This window comes from Pogona vitticeps, chromosome 2, assembly GCF_051106095.1.
Source record: "Pogona vitticeps strain Pit_001003342236 chromosome 2, PviZW2.1, whole genome shotgun sequence".
Classification (NCBI taxonomy): Eukaryota; Metazoa; Chordata; class Lepidosauria; order Squamata; family Agamidae; genus Pogona; species Pogona vitticeps.
The window spans coordinates 86,841,566-86,860,286 of NC_135784.1; the positions used below are offsets into that span (position 1 = coordinate 86,841,566).

An 18,721-nucleotide genomic window follows, 5' to 3' on the forward strand; every position below is an offset into this window, starting at 1 on the left:
TACCTCTGCTGATCAGGCTGAGGAAAATGGTCCTCTTGTGGAGGTAAAGCGCTGCTTGCTGATAAAAACAGATTCTCAGTTGTTTGAGACAGCAGGGGTGGACGTAGGAATACTTGACCGTCAGTATAGGGGGCTGCGGGACACTTGTTCCCAGGTAACCCTGTGCCATCCAGATATTATTCCTAGGGAGTTTATAATCCCAAATGAGAGCATGAAGGTGGCAGGGATTGAGGGGCAGGTAATCTCTCTGCCAGTAGCAGAGGTACCTGTCAACTTTCAAGGCTGGAGGGGAGATTGGCGGCTAGCGATTTTATCGACTCTGCCAGCAGCCGTGCTCGTGGGAAATGACCTGGCTGAACATGTGAAACGGGTGCTAGTGATTACACGCTCACAAGCCACCACAGGGACAGTTCAGGGGGGTAATGATGAGCCAGAGACGGAAGCAGAGGGGAGTTCAGAAGCTGTGGTGGAAACCTTAACCACAGACAGCAGATTTGGACAGGAGCAAAAGGCAGACGCCACTCTCCAAAAGTGTTTTGAACAGGTGACTGACGCTCAGCTAACACCTGAAACCCCAGTGAGATTTCTGGAGAAAAAGGGGATTTTATATAGAGAAACCCTGAGGAATATCTCAAAAGGGGGAGATGGGATCAGAAGTCAGCTGGTGGTACCTGAAAAGTATCGCCCCATGATCTTACAAAGGGGTCACTCTGACATGTCTGCTGCACACTTAGGGGTGAAAGGGCCCCTTGATTTGATCAAACAAAATTGGGAGCAGATCACCCAGGATGACCCACAAGACGTTGTGACTTACATAGACACCTTGATGAATGACCTAAGGAGAAATCTAGAGCTGGCAGCAGAAAACCTGCAAGCTCAGAAGGTCAGACAGAAAACATGGTATGACCACAAAGCTAGAGAGAGACACTTTGACCCAGGGGAGGAAGTGCTTTGGCTTAGGCCCTGCAGAGAGAATAAACTGCAGCTCAAATGGGCAGGACCATATAGGGTCATTTCCAAGATGTCAGACCTGAACTACCTAATAGAGCAGGAGGAGAACCAAGCAAGGAGGGTGGTTCATGTGAATGCCCTAAAACCCTACTACAGAGGGGAACAGAGGGTTTTATTCGCGATAAAAGCAGCTGAGAGTGAGGAAGCTGAATTACCCTTCTGGGAGGGTAGAGGGGAAGTAAAATACAACCCAGAGGAGGTAAAGATCAGTCCTGCACTCACCCAAGACCAGCAGCAAGAACTAAAAATGCTGCTTAGTAAATATCAACAGGTGTTTTCCAACAAGCCGGGGATAGTGAAGGGAGTGATGCATCGGATCCATACAGGGGATGCACCCCCGCAGGCAGTATCCCCATACCGAGTAACGGGACCCTATAGGGACAAGGTGCGGAAGGAGCTGGACGAGATGCTGAGGGAGAACATAATCGTCCCATCTTCTAGTCCTTGGTCCTCTCCGATAGTCCTTGTGGACAAGCCTGATGGGAGCATTAGGTTTTGTGTTGATTACAGGAAATTAAACCGTGTAACCACTCCTGATGCCTACCCAATGCCCAGGCTAGACAACCTGATTGAAACCATAGGGGGTTGTCGGTTCATCTCATCATTGGACCTGGTAAAGGGATATTGGCAATTAAGAATTGATCCCAGGGATCAAGAAAAGACTGCCTTTTGCAGCCCTTTTGGTCTCTATGAGTTTCGAGTCCTGAGCTTTGGTCTCAGAAATGCACCAGCCACCTTCCAAAGGCTGATGGACCAGACCTTGGCAGGGCTCAATGACTTTACAGTGGCCTACATTGACGACATAGGGATCTTCAGTAATACCTGGGAAGATCACCTGATACACCTGGAGTTAGTGCTGCAGAGGTTAAGTGCAGCAGGGCTAACAGTAAAGGCCAGCAAGTGTCAGCTGGGTAGCCCAGAAATAAAATACTTGGGTCACATGGTAGGGGGAGGAATGATAAAACCCCTGGAGGCCAAAATAGAAGCTGTTCGTGATTGGCCTAGACCCAACACCAAGAAAAAGGTCAAATCATTTCTTGGGTTGGTGGGCTACTACAGAAAGTTCATCCCGAGGTTTAGCGAGATTGCGGCTCCGCTGACCGATCTGACGAGGAAGAAGGCTGATGACCGCATCCCGTGGACCAGCGACTGTGAGGCGGCGTTCCAGAGGTTGAAGGAGGCGTTAATCAACTATCCTGTCCTGCGTGCTCCAGACTTCGACCGGGAGTTCATCATCTACACAGATGCGTCTAACAGCGGGGTAGGAGCAGTTCTGTGCCAGGAGGATGAGAATGGTGACCAGCATCCAGTATCCTACCTGAGTAGGAAACTTCAAAAAGGTGAGAGACATTTGGCAACCGTGGAGAAGGAGTGTTTGGCCATAGTCTACGCGATCCAGAAGGCCAAGCCTTACATCTGGGGAAGACATTTTATTCTGTGTACTGACCATTCACCATTGCAATGGTTAAAGACAATGAAAACCCACAATAGCAAACTTATGAGGTGGGCTTTAAATCTACAGGACTATGACTTTGAAGTGAAGGTGGTCAGAGGGTCAGTGAACTGTGTTGCTGACGCCTTATCAAGAAGACCTGAAGAATGAAGACGGCGAAAGAATATGGACTATGTGTATATAATGATGACAAAAGTTAAATGTACCTGGTTTTGAATTTGGTTTGTATGAATAAAGGTAAATGGATGTATTGTATATGGTAAATGTTTAAATGCCTATTTGCTTTGTTTAACTTAGAATGTAAGTAAGTATAATATGGTATTGAATGTATAACTGTTGTTGTGTATTTTATACAGGTTGTTTTTTGGTGAAAAGCACCTTAGCTTTCCCCCTACAAAACAACTTATAAAGAGGGGAGGTGTTACATACAGCACTGATGTTACCTGTCTGTCATGGGTTTGGAGGGAAAGTTCCATCCTATGGGGAGTGGAAGGCGGGACATCAGGAGGAGGGGCTGTACTGTATAAATACATGTGAAGCCTGTGTGGTGGAAGAGAGAAGTAGGAGACACTGAGAGACACTGGGTTGTGACGAAGCAGCAGCTGGGAAGAAGAAGCTGTTGTGGGAGTCTGTGTGTCAGACAGGGTACTACTGTGTGTCAGAGTACCAACCTGATAGGTTCAGGTGTCTGTTGGTTAGCCAGAACTGATAGGTTCAGGGTCTGTGCTTCAAGTTAAGGGTTCTGGGTGAACCAAACTGTATGCTTGTATGAGTGAGAATAAGCCACGTTACTTTATTTTATTCACCTGATTGTTTATTTTTCCCTGTGTGTATTTAAAATAAACCTTATTCTTTTTATTGTTTAAAAATCCATCCCTGGTCTGTGTGACTTCTTATAGGGAATGGTTGGTGGCAGCTTAGTAACTGTGTGACATATCCCAGTAGGTCTGGGTTTGTCACAGAGCAGTCTTTAAATAAACAAGCAAGCAAGCATGAATGCAAGGAAACAAATGTATAGGTAGATCATATTATATTAAAAGCAAAGGCATAAGTACTTTTTTTGCACATAGTTGGTGGATTACCTTGGGACCTTATGATGCTGAGCATCTTTCAGTTCTAAAATCTCCCCTTTGCCTTTCTGTAGCTGATCATATGGGGCTGTCATTATTTAGGATTTATACAGCACCAGTCTTACTAGGTCCTGCATGTAGAACATGGAAGGGGTAGCTTATGCTGCGTAAATAACAGAAGCAGGTGGGCAAAGATGGCTGAGAAGAATAGAAAAAGAAAAACAGAGACTTGGGACATCTTAAAGACTAAAAGATTTACAGCCAATGCATGTTGATCTGAGAGAGAAATGTCAAGATCTCCAGTGAAGCAAGACTTTTATTAAAACCAGGCAATGTGTTACAAAATAGTGAGTTCATATAATTCTTCATTGGAATTAACAGGAAGCAAAACGGGCAAGCCAGGAGCTGGGTTCACTGTTGCTGACTTTTTAGTAAGAGGACTAAAAAGTAACTTTTTACTTTTTAGTTCTCTTACTAAAGGACTTTCACAGAGAACTGTGAAGTACTTTCTCAGGAGAGGAGTCAGCACAGTTTTCAGAGGAGGGGGACATGCTGGCTTTGATTCGCACTCCCCCCCCCCCAAGGTCCCCTTCCAAACACACCCAACACCCTCCCTCACTTCCAAACCACCTCCCCCAGCTCTCTTCATTCTCCACTGTGGGGGCTCCTGGCTGTGTGTTCTTCTTCTCTGATGGTGATGCCTCCTCTCTGGCTCTGGTGGTTGGCTGAGCTGGGCAGTGGACTGGAATGGAATGGAGACAAGCTGCAGCCTCTGCAAGCCAGGCCGGCTGAAGTGGGGGCTGAGAGGTGAGGAGGCTGCAGCAGGCAGCAAGGGGAGTGGGAGGAATGGTGGGAATGGTGAGAGGAAAAAGCTACTGCTGCCGCCGCCACCACCACTGAAGCGATTTTCCCCCCTCCTCAACTCAGCCACGTGCTCTTGCTGCCATCTTAGAGAGGACGCTTGAGGAAGAGGAGGTGGCAGAGCCACTGTTTGAAGGAGGGACAAAAAGGGTATCAGTTTCCTTCCTGAGGGAAAACTCACCCAATTTTAACCCACTCTCATTACCTCCAGCTCCCGGAGCCTGTTTAAGAGACTGTGTCTGTGGGGGGGGGGAGGGGAATCGGGCGGATAAGTGGCTTTAATAAACATCAGCTGTGAATGTTGAAGCTGATCGCCAAAATGGAAGTACAACCATTGCATTAGATATTCATTTAGAATTCTGTTCTGGAAAAAAATATTTTTAATGTGTTTTCTTTATCCCATTAAAATGCCTTTTTGTGCAAATGGGGTGGTGGGTCACTTGGCTATTATAAAAGGGGCTCATAGCTTGAAAAAAGTTGGTCTAGACTTTATTATCTCTTGCATCCCACTCCTGCCCTGCCTGTAATGTGCACTACTTCTCTTGCCTCAAAATGCCCTAAAACAGCTCAGCAGCTCATTCTGCTGAGTGGAGCCCTAGGCTTCAGTTTTGAAGTCTTCTCCTGATATAACCATTTAAAGCAGGGGTAGAGAAACTTCAGTACCTAGGGGTGGTGTAGTGAGAGAGTGACTGATGCAGGGCCTCAGGAGACCTAGACTGGATTCCCAGGCCCTGCCATGGGAAGAGGTGGAACTGGTAAAACTACTCCTTAAATACCTCACTTAACTTGAAAACCCTATTAGGGTCACTGTAACTCAGTTCTCCTGTAGTGATGTATGGAAGTGAGAGCTGGACCATAAAGAAGGCTGACTGCCAAAGAATATATACTTCTGAATTGTGGTTCTGGAGGAGGCTCTTGAGAGTCCCCTGGACTGCAAAGAGAACAAACCTATCCATTTTGAAGGAAATCAACCCTGAGTGCTCACTGGAAGGACAGATCCTGAAGCTGAGGCTCCAATACTTTGGCCATCGCATGAGAAGAGAAGACTCCCTGGAAAAGGCCCTGACGTTTCGCAAGAGTGAAGGCAAGAGGAGAAGGGGATGACAGAGGACGAGATGGCTGGACAGTGTCATCAAAGCTACCAGCATGAATTTGACCAAACTCCGGGAGACAGTGGAAGACAGGAGGGCCTGGTGTGCTCTGGTCCATGGGGTCATGAAGAGTATGACACGACTAAACGACTAAACAACAACAAACTCAGTTCTCACTTGACTGGCACATAACAAGAGAGCCTTAGGTCATCCAGGTGCTTTTGTTGTTGCTATGTGCTGCCTAGTCACTTCTGACTTACAATAATATCAACAATGTGCCATAAGTCAATTCAGACTTATGGCAACCCTTTTCAGGATTTTCCAGGTAGGGAATGCACTTCTTCCTTCAACAACGCTGGGGCCAGGGGCGCTGGACCCCCATGTAGTTCAAAATCCATGTATAACTCTATGCCCTCCCAAACATAACCACAACACATAACAATTGATTCACACACAGAGAGACAGATGAGTTTATGATAAAGTGTTCAGCATACCTCATCACCCATTTATTGAAAACAGTCCAGGTATAGCCAAAAACTATGCTGCTCAAACCTGTACAATTCAAGGGAGAAGCATGCTCAGAAGTAGCCTGTCCAGTGATTGTGCAGTTTGCCCAAGGCCACACAGGCTGACTCTTCTCCCAGGAGAAAACAGTCGGGAATCAAACTCCCAATTTCTGCCTCTGCAGCTAGATACCTAAACCATTGAGCTATCCAGCTAACAGGCCCTGATAGGGCTTTGAAGGTATGCAGGATATTCAAGGTGTGGTTTACCATTGCCATCCTCAGGGAATTGCCACGGCCCAAGAGGTATCTGAACCAAAGTCTCCAGAATCTGAACTCAGGTCTCTACACTGGCTGCCATCTGGCTGTCCAGATGTTTTGGGCTTCCTCAGCTCCCGACAGTCTCAACCAATATGACCAATGACGAGACTCTTAATCCCAAAGGTTCACTCTTAGTGTTCAAACCTTCGCCTCAAGTTTTTGCTGCCAGACAGAGAAAGCTGGCCTTTTGGGAAGAGAATGGACGGGTTTGCTGGACGATCCACGCACTTTCTCATCTGGAGGTCTCTGGTTTCGACTCGGGGGGGGGGAAGAGGGGAAATGCGGGGAGAAAAACGGGAATGGAGGATGCGAGGAAGAGAAGGGAACTCGATTGCCTCCCCGCCCTGCTAATGGCGCCGGTGGTTGAGCAGCGGAAGGGTGGTTCCGGGCGGGAATCCGTACTCCCCCCCGCCCCCCAAAAACACACTGGCAGTCCAGTCCGTGCGGGGTTCCTGAAGAGCCTCAGCCCCGACAAAGCCCCGACTCTCCTCCTCCGTTGCCGGGAGCAGCGCATCTCTGAGCTCCGCCTCTCCGAGTGCCTGAGGAGGCTTCCTCCCGCCTCCCTCCCTCTCTCCCTCCCTCCCCCGCTCCCCCTCCCTCCCCGAAATCAGATGCCTCGCTCTCCCACACGCATGCTCTTAGCGCCACTCTCGCCTCGCCAGCGGCGCCAGGAGCAGCGAGCGGCTCGGGGCCACGACGGGCGCTTCTTCCGCGCGCCCCCGGGGGCAGCCCGTGACTCAGGCAGGTAAAAGGGCCCACCCCACCTACCCGACCCCCTGAGGTGGGTGAGCCCGAGCCGGAGAGCCCCTGGGGGGGGGAGGGGAAGGGGGAAGAGAGCCTTTTCCGAGGGGGTTCCGGGTGGGGGCGCCCTTGACCCTCGGGAGCGCCCGGCGCTCTCTGCCCGCCCGGGAAGAAGAGACGGCACGGGCGGTACACGTGCCTTCCGGAGTCGATCCGGGCTCGTTCGGGGCTCGATCCCGCCCGCCGGGGCTTCGGGGACGAGGTTCGCGGGTCAGGCTAGAGCGCTCACTCCTACAGGTTCTCTGGTGGCACGGACGTGTCCCGGGGGGCGGATGGTGGCGAGGAGAGTGGAGTCTCCTCATTCAAGGCTGTGCTTGTGTCCGAGACCGAGCGAGCGAGCGAGCAGTTAGATCGCGCGCGTTGGGTCGCTAACCCTCGTGTTTTGCAGGCAGGAGGACGCTTGTGTGCATCGGGGTCGTGTAAGCGCCCGCCTCCCGCCCTCAAGCCGTTTGAATGCAGCTTGTCGGCTCCACGCTGCCTGTGGGGGCTCGGAGAGAAAGTGGCCTTGCTCTCTCTCGCTCTCTCCCGTGTTTGTTTTTCCTCCCCTCTCGTTCACTCCTTCCTTCCTTCCTTCCTTCCTCCCTCCGGCTCATTGTGTGCGACCACGCGGCTTACGAAATGTTGTCGTCTCGGGTGGGCGCGCGTTCGGCCCAGCGCTGCTGCGCGGCGGAGGGCGGGCGGGCGGGCGCGCACGCACGCGCTTCTTTTGCACGCGCGCTGCCACGGCGAACCACGCGCGTGGGCCGGGCGCCGCGTTGGGTCTTCCTCGCCTGCTGGGCGGGCACCCGGACTTCGTTGGTAACTTGCGTGCAGACATCCGGGCCGGGATGGATGGAGCGTGCGCCCGTGCACAGCCCTGCCAGTGGGTGGGTTGTGCCTTTCCCCGTGCGATCAGACCAGCGTGTGTTTCTGCCACCTCCGTGGCGCCGGGCTCCATTCATCAGTTTGCAGTTGGGTTTCTGAGACGACCAGTCTCTGCTGACAACCGCTCGCCGTCCTTCCCCTATCCAGTGAATCATGGCTGCTTTCATACTACACAAGCCCTTAGGGTATGATCTCCCCACACTCCATCTCTTCCCCCTTCCTCACGCCCCCCGCCCCCCCCCCCGGTTTGCTGTAAAGCTCCCTTGCCCTCCTGGGGCAACCCATTATTTGGGATTTTCTGGCTCCCGACTTCGTGTCCGGGAGGCAGCGATTTGATTCCCAGACCTCTCGCTCTGCTGAACTCTTCCTTTCACTTCCTGATTTTGCTTTCCTGGCTATGTATTGAACTTGGGAGCTGTGGGACCGTTGGTTTTGTGAAGGGATGAGTGCACACCTGTGTGATTGTGGTGGGGGTGAGTCTGTGCAGTCAATGATGGGACTGAAAGGAATGTACTATCAATTTAAGCTCGAAATAATGCAGGCTTGAATGGACTCAACAGGGGGAGTGTTATCTCTAATCTTCAGAACAGCCTGGTCAACCTAGGCTTGCACACTTAGTGGCAGAGCACAAGTTTTGCATAGTTGAGGCTACATAGTTAATCCTTAGTATCTCCAGGTTGGGCCAGGAAATGCTGCTGTCAAAAACCTTCAGAGGGACAAGGCTTTTTTTTTAAAACACCTTGCCTTAGGCTCCTTACCACAGATATTCCCAAACTTGAGGCCTGTTAGCTGTGCCAGCTAAGCTGTTTGGGAGCTGCAGCCCAAGAACATCTGGAGTCCCAAGTTTGTTAACAGTGTCTTCATCAATGCATGGCTGCACTGAGATGAGGTCCAAGGCCTTTAAGAGAACCTGCCAAGCACACAACCTGATACCTTCTAGATGTATTAGCCTAAAAATCTCATAAACGCCAGCCAGCAAACTCTGGCTACAGTTGCTTTGTGTCCTACCTAGCGGACAGAATCCCTAACTGGTGATCCTGCTGGCTGAATCCTATGAGGGTTAGAGTCCAAAGTATTTGGATGGTTCAGAAGCACTCTATGACTAGGCTCAGGAAGGCTGCTCTACCGTTGGCTATTGAGAGCATTCCTACTTCTAGCCAATAGGTGTCTCCTGTTTAACAGAGACAGAGATTGTCCCACTGTCAATGCTGAGCTTTCTGTAGTAGGGCAACTGGCCCCCAGGAGTAGCCCAATTTAAGGGGTACCTGTCACATGGAAGTCCGTGTGTAACTCTGGCCACCCAGCTCTGTTTCCCTCCGCCACTTGGCTCCTCATATAGTATACAGTACATAGATTTGCAAGCAGGCCCCAGGACCGGCCTTAGTTTACACTGAAATGCCCAGCTAAGGCAGAACCTGGAAATCTTTGATTGTCTTCTCTAGTTCCTTCATGCTGCCCTTCGTAGTCTCCGCGTTTTGATTTCTCGACTGCAGTCTGGATTGATGATTGAACCAAAGCATACAAAATCTTTAACAATTTCAATTTTTTAATTGTCAGTGCTAAAGTTGTGCAGGTCTTCTGTAGCCATGATTTTTGTCTTAACGTTCAAGTGCAGTCCTGCTTTGGCACTTTCACGTTTCAACTCATTGCTGCTTTCTGAGAGTAAGATGGTGTCATCTACATAAATTATTGATGTTTCTTCCACCAGTTTTCTCCTTCCTTTGAATCTAGTCTGGCTTTCTGTATGATATATTTTGCATACAGATAAGGGGATCAAATTTTATTCATTTATTTATTCAGTCATTGTTTTAGGTTGTTGTAAATCACCCAAAGTAGTGTCTTCACACTAATGGGGTGGTATACAAATACACACACACACACACACACACACACATTTGTATACCACCCCATTAGTGTTAAAACACTACTTTGGGTGATTTACAATAACCTAAAACAATGATTGTGAATAAACACACCAAAATAAAAGTTAAAATATCCAGAAATATAAAATGGCAGAAATATAAAATGAAAAATAGCACAGGCACTCTTGTCTGACACCTTTGCCTATAGGAAATCATTCTGTCTCTCCATATTCTATCCTAACAGGAGCTTCTTGTCCATAATACAAGTTATGCATTAGAACAATCAAGTGCTGAGGCATACCCATTTCTTTCACAACAACACACTCATGATCCACACAGTCAGGCTTTGCTGTAGTCTATAAAACATAAACCAATCTTCTGAAATTCTCTGGTGCCCTCCAGTAGCTAACAGATATTTGCAATCTGATCTCGGGTGCCTTTTCCTTTTCAGAATCAAGCTTGAACATCAGGCAATTCTCATTCTATATAAAGTAAAAAGCCTTTGTTGCAATACCATGAGCATCACTTTGCTTGCATGAAAAATTAAAGTAATGGTCCTCTAATTCCTGCACTTCTGGGCATCTTCTTTCTTGAGGATTGGAATGTACAGTACATTGAATGTTTCCAGTCTGTGGGCCGTTGTTTTGGTTTTCATATTTGTTGACATATTCTTATTAGAATTTTGATAGATTCATTTTTCTGTGGCTTGAAACAGTTTTATTAGTATTCCATTTACTGTACTCTTGTTATTTATTTCTTCCAAGTACTTTAAGAACAGCTTTCATTTCACTTTCTAGAATTTTCTAGATTTGAATTTTCCTTTGATTCCTTAGGTTTTCTGGGAGGGATCTCTTGCTTTTCCCCTTTTGTTTACTTCCTCTGTTTTTATTTGTTGTTTTTTGTTTTGTGTGTGTGTGGTTTTTTTGCACTGGTTGTTGTGGTAGTTCTCTTTGTCTCTACATGACAGTCACTGAAAAACTGTGTTCTGATCCTACTTCTGTCACTTTTTGCTTTTGCTTCCCATCTGTCTGTTGCCATTTTAAGTGTTTCTTCTGTCCTCCATATAGGTTTTTCTTTTCGTTTTACTACAGGAATTGTCTTTTTTTGCTTTCTTGCCTGGTAATATCTCTGGTTGTGCTTCACAGCTTTAAAAGTGGTGAAGAGATAGATACAGTGGAGTCTTGACTTGAGAACTTAATCCGTATTGGAAGGCGGTTCTCAAGTCAAAAAGTTCTCAGGTCAAATCTGCATTTCCCATAGGAATTCATTGAGAACCATTTGATCCGTATCTGCTCTTTTCTGTCCATAGAAACTAATGGGAAGCTGCTATTCTGCCTTCGACCACTAGAGGGGGATATTTTGTTTCTTTTTTTCTTAGGTCAAGAAAGGTTCAGGGATGGCAGGGAAAATACAGTCCAGGCAGTACCAGGCAGTCTGAAGACTGTCTCCCAATCCACTCTCTAAACGCTGGGAGGAGTGAGGAAGCAGACAGGCACCCTTTTCACTGGCCAACAGTTAACTGAAAGTTCAATTTTTTCACTTTCCCTGCCTCCCACGTGATTTTTTTTCAGTTCTTAACTCAAATCTAAGTATGTAGGTCAAGTCAATATTTTCCTATGAAAGTGGTTCTTAAGTCAAAATGTTCTTAACTCAAGCCGTTCTTAAGTCAAGACCCCACTGTATTAAAAAAGTAAATCCTGTTTGTGAGTATCTCATGGTTCTAGAGAGAGAAAACATGGCAGGAGCATCAGCTTTGATTGGTCTGGTTTGATCTGATCTCCTACACCACAAGCTGTTGATAAGGTCATGGCAGTGGTGCTTGAGCAGCCAGACACCTTCCTGTAAGTTGATGACTGAACTGTCCTTAAGGCGGTATCGCATGGACAAAGGAAACTAGTTGTCACTTTGATAAATTTGTGGCTTGTTTGCAGCTGTACCTCTGTTCCATTGAAGTGCTGTGAACAGAGCCTTGGGGGTGATCTCAGTTGTGGCCCAGTAAATGGAGATGGAGAAAGAGGGCAGGGCAAGGGAGCATCAGTTCAGTGCCCATACAGGCACAGTGTTCATTTTAGGTTATGGGTAAATCATCATCATCATAAAACTGCATTCATCATCATCATCAAACTGCAGGACAGAGATGTTGTTGCTTCATGTCCTTTGCTTCGGAATGAGAATCTCACTGCCGCATTGTATTTGCACCTAAGAGCGGAATATATTTGAGAAAGGGGAAGTGCCCCTCAATTTGTTCTTTGAGGAATTAAAGAAAAAAATAAGCTGTTTGATTTGAGTTACTCTATTCCATATCCCATGACTAATGTTGTAGATCAACCTTCAGAATAAAAAGTGCTGGCGTGCAGGTCGTTTTTACCAGTTCAGCTGCCCATGCTTCCCTGTGTAATTTAATGGTCTAAAAGGAAAGAAAAATATAAATTGGTTTTGCAAAACCTTCCTTTCTGTTAATCTAAAGACAATTCTGAAATCATAATAGGTGACAAGCAGTGTGAATGTTTCATATCTACCCAGAAGTCAGCCTCATTGAATTCACTGAGATTTACTCCCAGGTAAGACAGAATTGCAGTGCATGTTACTTGCAGGCCTGTTGCAAACCATCTCTTTGTTGAAAAGTATGAGGAGAGGGAGAGGGAGCTACTGCTAGTGTTCAAATGATTTATGAGGTAAAAAAAGTAATGTTCAACTAGCCATATTAATATTTTCTCTCTACTACGGCCTCAGACATTTTTCTCCTCACACAGCTGATTTTATTCAGAAAGACAAAGAGACACTTCAAGAACTACTTGCTAAAGGACCTGACCAGGCTGGTCGTCAGAGATGAGAAATGTTTGTTCATGCTGGCTTTAGGATCCTAAAATCTCATTTCTGAAAAGTCTGGATATTTCTCTGTCTCTGGTGAGATCCTCTTTTACTAGGCAAGGACTCTTGTGGCCCAAGAGTGTGCTGAGAAAAGAGATGTTTTGGCCCCCATCTGGGTCATGTTCATGGCCCATGAAATATGCAGCACTCTCATCAATTTTCCTTTCAGTGCCATTCCATTTGTGCTAAAATACAAGCAGCAGTTTTGTTTACCTGCTTGTTCCCACAGTTTGAGTGCAAAGCTTCTTAACCACAAGCTTGTCTGACAAAGAATGAGAGGCAACAAGCATTTTCCAAAGTGTCCCAGAAGGAATTTGCAGTAGAGCTCAAGAGAAGATGATGATTCTGAGACTTGGCCCAACCCTTGGGCAGGAGGAGGTAGCTGCCTTAGGAACTGAGCTGTAGGTATAAACACTGACTGTTTAATCTGTTGCTGCTGTGCTTTCTGCTCCCAGGGCTGGAGAGGGACATTTAATGAAATTTCGTCACACTTTTCCCTGGAAAAGACCCTGATGTTGGGAAAGAGTGAAGGCAGGAGGAGAAGGGGATGACAGAGGATGAGATGGATGGATGATGTCATCGAAGCTACCAGAATGGATTTGACCCAACTCTGGGAGGCAGCGGAAGACAGGAGGGCCTGGCGTGCTCTGGTCCATGGGGTCATGAAGAGCCGGACATGACTAAACAACAACAACGTCACACTTAGAATAGAGGCAGTGAAATCAGTGAAGCTTACATTAATTGAGAAAAATTTAAGTCCCATTGATCTCAATGGGTCTTCTTTGTGTATGGCAAAGGCCAGTTTGAGATGTTTGCTGCCTGAGGGGAAGAACAAGGAGGCACCTCCCCCACCACTTTTCCACATATAGAGGAGTGAGCTGGGCTGTCAGTTGAATTTTGTTTCAGCGCTGTCAAAGTGGTGGCTTAGCTTTGCACTGCATCTGAGGGCAGCAGCCTTGCTGAGGAGTTGCGGGGGGGGGGCTGGCACTCACAGCCCTCTCCTCTCTGCAATGAGGAATGGCTCCAGAGGGTTGCCACTCTCTGCATAACAGTAGGTATTTATGACTAAACCTGGATCCATTCCTATGTGTGAAAGTAATTTCTTTGGCTTTTGAATGCCATGCACTTTAGCTTGGGTGGATGAGTAAAGTACACCATTTGTTCCTCTCTTTCAGGCAGTAAAATGCCTTGGGTTGGCCTTGATTATTTCCTGCTTGGAATGAATATCGCTAGAGATGTTGGCCTTTAGTGTTTGTGCAAAAACAACCATTTGGCAAACAACAGCAAGGTGGATTTGATTTAAATCAATTTATTTAAATCCAAAACTGGATTTGTTGACAATTTAAATTTTAAAAAAAATCATTTTTATTTAATTTGTTATTTAAATCAATTTGATTTTAAAAAATGAATGGTTTTTATCCACCTTGAATGATAGGGATAGAAAGGCAGTAGGAAAACTCCCCACCAGACAAGTGTGGACCAGGTGTCCTTTGCTTGTCCTTTTTCAGTACAACCAGGCAGATTTGGGAGATTCTTGGTGTGATACAGTGGGGTGTTCAGCTACAAGGCTGTGAGGGCTGGGGAGCTTGCAGTTTTCCATGTGTTGTCGGACTCTATTTCTCATTAATGCCACCCAGCCTGGCCAGCTGTGGCACAAGATGGAATTGTCCTTCAACAGCAGAAGAGCCACTGGTTCCTCCCTTGCCTCTCTCTGAGTAGAATCTGAAGATCTGCCACATTCTAAGTCTCTTGCACTCAAAACTTAGATTTTTTCCCCATGTAGCATTGCAGAAAAACAGCAAAATCTACACACACACCTGTTATTTCCTTGGGGATCAAAAGTACAATGTGGCACATGCATAGCTGTTATTTATTTATCATTTCTGACATTTATACTCTACCCTTTTATGATCCTGATCAGGGAGGCTGGATTGAATCCATTAGCCTAATACACTTTTTCTGCTCAGCATGTGGCCAGCTCAGCTCATAGATCCAGACCTGTAGTTAAAATCTGACATATCTACAAAGACTTAGTCATGTTGCCTGGGGATCATGTGAGGTTCAACAGTGGTGGGTTTCTCTATGTAGGGAAGACTATTTTATGTGCATGGGGTTCAGGTGCCCAAAATCTAATGATATGAAGACTTCCAGGGGCACCTCCACAGGTTCAGTCTAAATGGCCTAATGGTCTTAGCATGTTGATTTGTTTTTTAATTTTACCTTTATTTCATATATGTCCATACCTTTAATTTGTGCAGTGCTTTGCTGTGAATAAAGAAAGTCAGTAAACGTGATCAGCTTAACTTTTGACATATTGGAACAGTTTTGGAAAAAAAGAAGAGAAAGAAGTAGAATGAAAGGAATAGAACCCCAAACTGGGCACTGTAAATTTTAAAAAACAGGAGGTGCAAGAGGATGCTCCAAATGAGGAACTAGAGGGGTTATAGCCATAGTTTGATCCTTTCCCCCTTGTTGTGGATCTGATCTATATCAGCACTTCCTCACCTGCTGTTCGCTCTTTAACAGTGATAATGATTTGTGCAGTTCCATGCAATTCAATTACATGAATGCTATCACAACTGTTTCAGCTATCAGTAAATAACCTGAGGTTGGAAAAGTGTGAAGGCAAGAGGAGAAGGGGACAACAGATGACGAGATGGCTGGACAGTGTCACCAAAGCTACCAACATGAATTTGAGCCAACTCCAGGAGGCAATGGAAGACAGGAGGGCCTGGCGTGCTCTGGTCTGTGGGCTCACAACACCGACTAAACAACAACAACAAATAACCTGCATCTTTTCAGGAGTGCTGGGTAGCTTTTATGACTTGGAACAACTGGAAGTTGCAATTCACACGCTGACACTGGTCAATGGATAGTGATAGCTGGTCACCCATTACTTGACTTTAATTAAAGATTCCAAGAAAATGAATGTATGTGTGTTTAGTCATTTAGTCGTGTCCGACTCTTCGTGACCCCATGGACCAGAGCACGCCAGGCCCTCCTGTCTTCTACTGCCTCCCGGAGTTGTGTCAGGTTCAAGTTGGTTGCTTCGCAGACACTGTCCAGCCATCTCATCCTCGGTCGTCCCCTTCTCCTCTTGCCTTCACACTTTCCCAACATCGAAGTCTTTTCCAAGGAGTTTTCTCTTCTCATGAGATGGCCAAAGTACTGGAGCCTCAGCTTCAGGATCTGTCCTTCCAATGAGCACTCGGGGTTGATTTCCTTTAGAATGGATAGGTTTGTTCTCCTTGCAGTCCAGGGGATCCTCAAGAGTCTCCTCCAGCACCACAATTCAAAGGCATCAATTCTTCAGCAGTCTGCTTTCTTTATGGTCCAGCTCTCACTTCCATACATCACGACAGGAAAAACCATAGTTTTGACTATTTGGACTTTTGTTGGCAAGGTGATGTCTCTGCTTTTCAAGATGCTGTCAAGATTTGTCATCGCTTTCCTCCCAAGAAGAAGGCGCCTTTTAATTTCAGGGCTGCTGTCTCCATCTGCAGTAATCATGGAGCCCAGGAAGATAAAATTTGACACTGCCTCCATATCTTCCCCTTCTATTTCCCAGGAGGTGATGGGACCAGTGGCCATGATCTTAGTTTTTTTGATGTTGAGTTTCAGACCGTTTTTTGCACTCTCCTCTTTCACTCTCATTACAAGGTTCTTTAATTCCTCCTCACTTTCTGCCATCAGAGTGGTATCATCTGCATATCGGAGGTTGTTGATATTTCTTCCGGCAGTCTTAATTCCGGCTTGGGTTTCTTCCAGTCCAGCCTTCCGCATGATGTATTCTGCATATAAGTTAAATAAGCTGGGGGACAGTATACAGCCTTGCTGTACTCCTTTCCCAATTTCGAACCACTCAGTTGTTCCATATCCAGTTCTGACTGTTGCTTCCTGTCCCACATATAGGTTTCTCAGGAGACAGATAAAGTGGTCAGGCACTCCCATTTCTTTAAGAACTTGCCATAGTTTGCTGTGGTCCACACAGTCAAAGGCTTTCGCATAGTCAATGAAGCAGAAGTAGATGTTTTTCTGGAACTCTCAGGCTTTCTGCATAATCCAGCGCAAGTTAGCAATTTGGTCTCGAGTTCCTCTGCCTCTTCGGAATCCAGCTTGTACTTCTGGGAGTTCTCGGTCCACATACTGCTGAAGCCTACCTTGTAGGATTTTGAGCATAACCTTGCTAGCGTGTGAAATGAGTGCAATTGTACAGTAGTTGGAGCATTCTTTGGCACTGCCTTTCTTTGGGATTGGGATGTAGACTGATCTTTTCCAATCGTCTGGCCACTGCTGAGTTTTCTAAACTTGCTGGCATATTGAGTGTAGCACCTTAAAATCGTCATTTTTAAAAGATTTTAAATAGTTCAACTGGAATGCCATCACCTCCACTGTCCTTGTTGCTGGCCATGCTTTCTAAGGCCCACTTGACTTTACTCTCCAGGATGTCTGACTCAAGGCCAGTAACTACACTATGTGGGTTGTCCAGGACATCCAGATCTTTCTGGTATAGGTTCTCGGTGTAGTCTTGCCACCTGTTCTTGATGTTTTCGGCTTCTGTGAGGGCCCTACCATTTTTGTCCTTTATTTTGTCCATCTTTGCACAAAATATTCCTTTAATATCTCCAATTTTCTTGAACAGATCTCTGTTCCCCCCCCCTTCTATTATTTTCCTCTATATCTTTGCACTGTTGATTTAAGAAGGCCCTCTTGTCTCTCCTTGCTATTCTTTGGAAGTCTGCATTCAATTTTCTGTAACTTTCCCTATCTCCCTTGCATTTTGTTTCCCTTCTCCTCTCTGCTATTTCTAAGGCCTCGTTGGACAGCCACTTTGCTTTCTTGCATTTCCTTTTCTTTGGGATGGTTTTTGTTGCTGCCTCCTGGACAATGTTACGAGCCTCTATCCAAAGTTCTTCAGGCACTTTGTCCACCAAATCTAGTTCCTTAAATCTGTTCTTTACTTCCACTGTGTATTCATAAGGGATTTGGTTTAGATTATACCTGAGTAGCCCAGTGGTTTTTCCTACTCTCTTCAGTCTAAGCTTGAATTTTGCTATGAGAAGCTGATGATCAGAACCGCAGTCAGCTCCAGGTCTTCTTTTTGCTGACTGTATAGAGCTTCTCCATCTTTGGCTGCAGAGAATATAATCAATCTGATTTCGATATTGCCCATCTGGTGATTTCCATGTATAGAGTCACCTCTTGTGTTGTTGGAAAAGAGTGTTTGTGATGACCAGCTTATTCTCTTGACAAAACTCTATTAGCCTTTGTCCTGCTTCGTTCTGAACTCCAAGGCCAAACTTCCCTGTTGTTCCTTTTATCTCTTGGCTCCCTACTTTAGCATTCCAGTCCCCTAGAATGAGAAGAACATCTTTCTTTGGTGTCAGTTCTAGAAAGTGTTGTAAATCTTCATAGAATTGTTCAATTTCAGTCTCCTCAGCAATGGTGGTTGGTGCATAAACTTGGATTATTGTGATGTTGAATGGTCTGCCTTGGATTCGTATTGACATCATTCTATCATTTTTGAGATTGTATCCCATTACAGCTTTTCCCACTCTTTTGTTGACTATGAGGGCTACTCCATTCCTTCTACGGGATTCTTGCCCACAGTAGTAGATATGATAATCGTCTGAGCTGAATTCGCCCATTCCTGTCCATTTTAGTTCACTGATGCCCAGGATATCGATGTTTATTCTTGCCATCTCCTGTTTGACCACCTCCAGCTTCCCAAGGTTCATAGATCTTACATTCCAGGTTCCTATGCAGTGTTTTTGTTTGCAGCATTGGACTTTTCTTTCACTTCCAGGCACGTCCACAGCTGAGCGTCCTTTCGGCTTTGGCCCAACCACTTCATCAGCTCTGGAGCTACTTGTACTTGTCCTCCAGTCTTCCCCAGTAGCATGTTGGACGCCTTTAGACCTGAGGGGCCCATCTTCCAGCATCATATCTTTTAGCCTTTTGTTTCTAATCATGGGGCGTTCTTGGCAAAGATACTGGAGTGGCTTGCCATTTC

The 18,721-nt window shown here is 46.2% G+C and overlaps 1 protein-coding gene across 2 annotated transcripts in view; it reads left to right on the forward strand.

Annotated features, from left to right (window-relative positions):
- The first annotated feature begins 6,938 nt into the window (after positions 1–6,938).
- GPRIN1 (G protein regulated inducer of neurite outgrowth 1) overlaps positions 6,939–18,721 on the forward strand; it is a 41,104-nt gene continuing 29,321 nt past the window's right edge. The window contains exon 1 of one of the 2 annotated variants that reach the window (XM_072989960.2): positions 6,939–7,055. The gene's annotated coding sequence lies outside the window, so the exon portion shown is untranslated. The remainder of the gene's footprint in view (positions 7,056–18,721) is intronic. The other variant, XM_078385581.1, reaches the window with a different exon arrangement.